We start from the raw sequence: 6,000 nt of genomic DNA, 5'->3' as shown, positions 1-6,000 counted from the left end.
TTTGGCTGTTCAGTATTCTTTGGCTGCTGGAAGTGCTTCGTGGAAGAAGTAGATGTGTACTGACTTAAATTCATGATTTAAGAACCTGAGACCTCATGCAGAGAGGTACATTTCTGCATTGCGCTGCTAAAGAGGCCAGAGTGGCCCTTTAAATTATCGGCGTGACCATAATCCAGGTCACGGCCGACGAGCTCCAGTGCCGGATATCCCAACCTACTGCACTAATTGGGCGGGACAATCTTCATCTGGCACCCGGAACCCGCCCAGCACTCTTTATTGTCCCAATTGATGCTTTATTTGGCGTCTTTGAGTGGCTGCTCAGAAATCTGAATGCTGGCCACTTCCAGGTGCATGGCCCACATGCTGTGCCAGCACATATTATTCAGCCCTTTGTTTGTTCAAAACCTGTAGAATCTTACAGCTTCATTCTTTTAGCAAGTGTCTTGAAACTCTAACTTTGTCTACTTTAAACAAGAAGTTACTGGTCCCTAACTGGATCATACCAAACATTTGGGGGTCTGGTCCAGGATCATAACAAATATTTAAAAAAACATTGAGAGTAGTCCTGTGAAAACATGATCTCACTGTGATTTAATGAGAAACCAATTGTAGAGGGAAAAAACTTAATTAAAAATATGTTTGAAATGAATGAAATGCCTCAATAATTTCCAGATCAATAGCTTTCCTGGTCTCATAAGACCATAAGATGTAGGAGCAGAAGTAGGCCATTTGGTCCATCAAGTCTGACCCGCCATTCAATGAGATCATGGCTGATCTGATAATCCTCAACTCCACTTTCCTGCCTTTTCCCCATAACCCTTGATTCCTTTACTCATTAAAAATGTCTATCTCAGCCTGGAATATACTTAACGACCCAGCCTCTACAGCCCTCTGCAGTAAAGAATTCCATAGATTCACTACCCTGTGAGAGAAGAAATCCCTCCTCATCTCTGTTTTAAATGGGTGTCCCCTTACTCTGAGATTATGTCCTCTGGTCCTAGACTCTCCCACAAGGGGAAACAACCTCTCAGCATCTACCCTGTCAAGCCCTCTAAGAATCTTATATGTTTCAATAGGGTAACCTCTCATTCTTCTAAACTCCAATGAGTACAGGCCCAACTTACTCAACTCCTCCTCATAAGAAAATCCCTCCATACTCAGGAAATCGTGGCTGATCTGCTAATCCTCAACTCCACTTTCCTACCTTTTCCCCATAATCCTTGATTCCGTTACTGATTAAAAATCTGTCTATCTCAGCCTTGAATATACTTAACGACCCAGCCTCTACAGCCCTCTGTGGTAAAGAATTCACAGATTGAGTACCCTCTGAGAGAAGAAATTCCTCCTCATCGCTGTTTTAAATGGGTGCCCCCCCCTACTGTGAGATTATGCCCTCTGGTCCTAGACTCTCCCACAAGGGGAAACAGCATCTACCCTGTCAAGCCCCCTAAGAATCTTATATGTTTCAATAAGGTCGCCTCTCATTCTTCTAAATTCCAATGAGTACAGGCCCAACTTACTCAACCCCTCCTCATAAGAAAATCCCTCCATACTCGGGATCAACCTAGTGAACGTTCCCTGGATTGCCTCCAATGCCAACATATCTTTCCTTAGATAAGGGGACCAAAATTGTTCACAGTATTCTAGGTGTGGTCTAACTAGTGCCTTGTATAGTTTTAGCAAGGCTTCCCTATTTTTATACTCCATTCCCTTTGAAATAAAGGCCAACATTCAATGTGCCTTCCCTATTACCTGTTGAATTTGTATGTTAGCTTTTTGGGATTCATGCACGAGGACTTCCAAGCCCCTCTGTGCTATAGCTTTCTGCAGTCTTTCTCCGTGTAAATAATATTCAGCTCCTCTATTTTTCCTGCCAAAATGCATAACCTCACATTTTCCCACATTATATTCCATCTGCCAAGTTATTGCCCACTCACTTAACCTGTCTATATCCCTCTGTAGGCTCTTCGTGTCATCCTCACCACTTGCCTTCCTATTTTTGTGTCAACCACAAACTTGGCAATAGTACATTCACTTCCCTCATCTAAGTCATTAATATATATTGTAAACAATTGAGGCCCCAGCACTGATCCCTGTAGCACTCCATTAGTTACAGGTTGCCATCCTGAAAATGCCCCCCTTATCCCAACTTTCTGTCTTCCATTAGTTAGCCAATCCTCTATCCATGCTAATATACTACCCCCAACACCATGGGCTTTTATCTTGTTAAGTAGCCTGTGTGCAGTACCTTATCCAACGCCTTTTGGAAATCCAAATATATTACATCTACTGGTTCCCCTTTATCTACCCTGCTTGTTACCTCCTCAAAGAATTTTAATAAATTTGTTAGGCATGAGTTCCCCTTCATGAAGCCATGCTGACTCTGCTTGATTAGAAATGCATAATATAAATGCACTGCTATTACATTCTTTATAATAGACTCTAACATTTTCCCAATGACAGATGTTAAGCTAACTGGACTACAATAACCTGTTTTTTTTGTCTACCTCCCTTTTTGAATAAGGGTGTTACATTGGCAGTGTTCCAATCTTCTAGGACTTTTCCAGAATCTAACAATTCTTGGAAGATTACTACCAATGCATCCACTATTTTTGCAGTTACTTCCTTTAATATCCTAGGATGCAACCCATCAGGTCCAGAGAATTTATCAACCTTTAGCCCATTAGTTTCCCTAGTACTTTTTCTCTAGTGATAGTATTTATTTCCTCCCTCCCTTTTGCCCTTGATTATTTAGTATTTTTGGATTGCTATTCATGCCTTCTACTGTGAAGACTGATGTAAAGTATTTATTCAACTCCCCTGCCATTTCCTGTTTCCCCGTTATTATTTCCCCAGCCTCATTCTCTAGGGGGCATATGTTCACTTTGGCCTCTCTATTCCTTTATATATATTTTAAAAAGCTCTTACTGCCCATTTTTATATTACTTGCTAGTTTACCCTCAAAGTTTATTTTTTCCCACTTTATTATTTTTTTGGTCATCTTTTGATGGTTGACCAAAATAATGGTGACGAATCCAGAACAAAGAGGCATAACATGAGAATTAGAGATACACCATTCAGGGGTGAAGTCAGGAAGCAGTTCTTCACCAAAAGGGTAGGAGAAATCTCATAAGAAGAGTCTGATTTAATTGGTTGCAAAGGCTGGGCTTGAGTAATAAACTATTAAGAGGTGATCTAATTGAGGTGTTTAATATGTTTCAAGGATTTGATAGTGTCAATAAAAATCTCCTCTGGTGACAGAGTCCACAACAAGGAGGCATAACCTTAGAATTAGAGCTAGACCATTCAGGGGTGAAGTCAGGAAGCAGCTCTTCACCAAAGGGTAGTGGAAATCTCGATCTCGTGACCTCAAAAAGGCTGTTGAGGCTAGGTTTCCTGAACATTGCACAATTGAGATTCATAGATTTTTGTCAGACATATTAAGGGGTATGAAATAAGATGGGAAAATGAAGTTAAGATGCAGATCAGTCATGATCCAATTGAATGGCAAAACAAGTTCAAGGGACTGAATGGCCCACAGCTGTTTCAAAAGTTTCTAAATGGGGGTCAGTTAACTCAGTTGGCTAGATTGCTAGAGTGTAGTGCAGGATAAAGCCAGTGGCGAGGGTTCAATCCCTGTACCTGCTGTGGTAGTCCATAGAGGCCTGTCTCCTTACCTTCTCGCAAGCTTGGTGCGGAGTGATGCCCCTCAAGCTATATAACCAGTTGCCTCTCTCTGAAGGAGAGAATTGCTTATGGTTCTTTATGGAATATGGATAAATTTCAGTTTACAGGAATAAGTCTTTTTAAGGGATGCATTCTCCTAGATCTATTATATAACTAAGTAAAGGTAATATGCTGCATATCTTTTATGACAAAATAGTGTACTAATTTTCAACTTATGCTTCTAGATGTGCCCAGGTTGGTACCTTTTTCTTTTATTTTCAGCAAAGTACATTCAATTATTTTGTGAGGCAATCATACATTATGTTTGTATGTGGTTAGGGATTGGCATATCCAGATATCTGAGTATGACTACTTTTTAAATTCCTTCACGAGATGTGGGTGTTGCTGGCTAGGCCTGCATTTATTGCCCAACATTAATTGCCCTTGAGAAGGTGGCGGTGAGCTGCCTTCTTGAACCGCTGCAGTCTGTGTGATGTAGGCACACCCAGAGTGCTGTTAGGGAGGGAGTTCCAGGATTTTGACCCAGTGACAGTGAAGGAACGGCGATATGTTTCCAAGTCAGGTTGGTGAGTGGCTTGGAGGGGATCTTCCAGGTGGTGGTGTTCCCATGCACCTGTTGCCCTTGTCCTTCTAGATGGTAGCATTCATGGGTTTGGAAGGTGCTGTCTAAGGAGCATTGGTGAGCACCTGCAGTGCATCTTGTCAATAGTACACACTGCTGCCACTGTTCGTCGGTGGTGGAGACATGGAATGTTTGTGGTGGGGTGCCAATCAAGTGGGCTGCTTTGCCCTGGATGGTGCCGAGCTTCTTAAGTGTTGTTGGAGCTGCACTCATCCAGGCAACTAGATCACACAAAAATAAAAATACCTGGAAAAACTCAGCAGGTCTGACAGCATCTGCAGAGAGGAACACAGTTAACGTTTTGAGTCCGTATGACTCATCAACAGAACTAAGTAAAAATAGAGACTAGATCACACTTCTGACTTGTGCCTTGCAGATGGGGGATGGGCTCTGGGGAGTCAGGAGGTGAATTACTAGCAGCATGATTCCTAGCCTCTGACCTGCTTTTGTAGCCATAGTATTTATCTGGCTGGACCAGTTCAGTTTCTGGTCAGTGGTAACCCCCAGGATGTTGATTGCAGGGGATTCAGTGATGATAATGCCATTGAATTTCAAGGGGCAATGGTTAGATTCTCTCTTGTTGGTGATGGTCATTGCCTGGCACTTGTGTGGCGTGAATGTTACTTGCCACTTGTCAGCCCAAGCCTGGATATTGTCCAGGTCTTGCTGCATTTGGATATGGACTGCTTCAGTTTCTGAGGAGTTGCAAATGGTGTTGAACATTGTACAATCATCAGCGAACATCCCCACTTCTGACCTTATGATGGAGGAAGGTCATCGATACAGCAGTTGAAGATGGTTGGGCCTAGGACACTAGTCTGAGGAACTCCAGTGATGTCCTGGAACTGAGATGATTGACCTCCAGCAACCACAACCATCTTCCTTTGTGCTAGGTATGACTCCAACCAGCAGAGAATTCCCCACCCCCGATTCCCGTTTACTCCAGTTTTGCTAGGGTTCCTTGATGCCACACTCAGTCAAATGCTGCCTCGCTGTCAAGGGTAGTCACTCTCACTTGCATGGTGGTTGGGGGAGCTTGGTTGGTCTGGTTTCTGGGGAATGTCTAAGCCTGGTGAGGGGAATGGAGATGAGAAAATATCCTGTCTACTTGTCATCATGCTGGGTGGACTTGTTATTTTTCATGCAGTGGATTGCTGTGTTGAGGAGGAGGCACTAGTTACTGATTGATCGCCAAGAACAGCTTGAGCTACTTGGTATTTCCTCCATTCCAGGTGGTGGCTGAACAACACTCGATATTTTTTGGTTTTATGTCCAATGTGCTCTTCATCAAAGGGGTGGGAGTGATTCATCTTTTTGCAGGTAGAATGAGTGTGTAGCAGCCTGCATATTGTATAGCTCACTATTTAGCACTCCTAATATGTTCCTAAAAACTTGTATGCTAAATGAAAATCACTTTCCCGTAAGAAAACATGTAATAAGAGTTGTGGTTAGTTATGTTCATGACCTGTAATTTTACATTAAAAACCTATTGACGCCTTGAACCTAACTGCCCCAAAAATCCTAGTACTAACTCTTACTAATTTACTACCTCTTAGTACTGCAGTACTAACTCTTTTAACTCAGCTCCTGCTCGCTGCTTCCTGCCTCCAGCTCTCCAGACTCTCCAGATTGCTGCCTCTACCAACTTGCTGGTTCCTTCCTTTGCTGATCCCTCTCACTCGCCACTTCCC

The sequence above is a fragment of the Cetorhinus maximus genome, chromosome 2 (assembly GCF_964194155.1).
Source record: "Cetorhinus maximus chromosome 2, sCetMax3.hap1.1, whole genome shotgun sequence".
Lineage (NCBI taxonomy): Eukaryota > Metazoa > Chordata > Chondrichthyes > Lamniformes > Cetorhinidae > Cetorhinus > Cetorhinus maximus.
The sequence above is the reverse complement of the archived record's forward strand: the minus strand, read 5'-3'. Positions refer to the sequence as shown.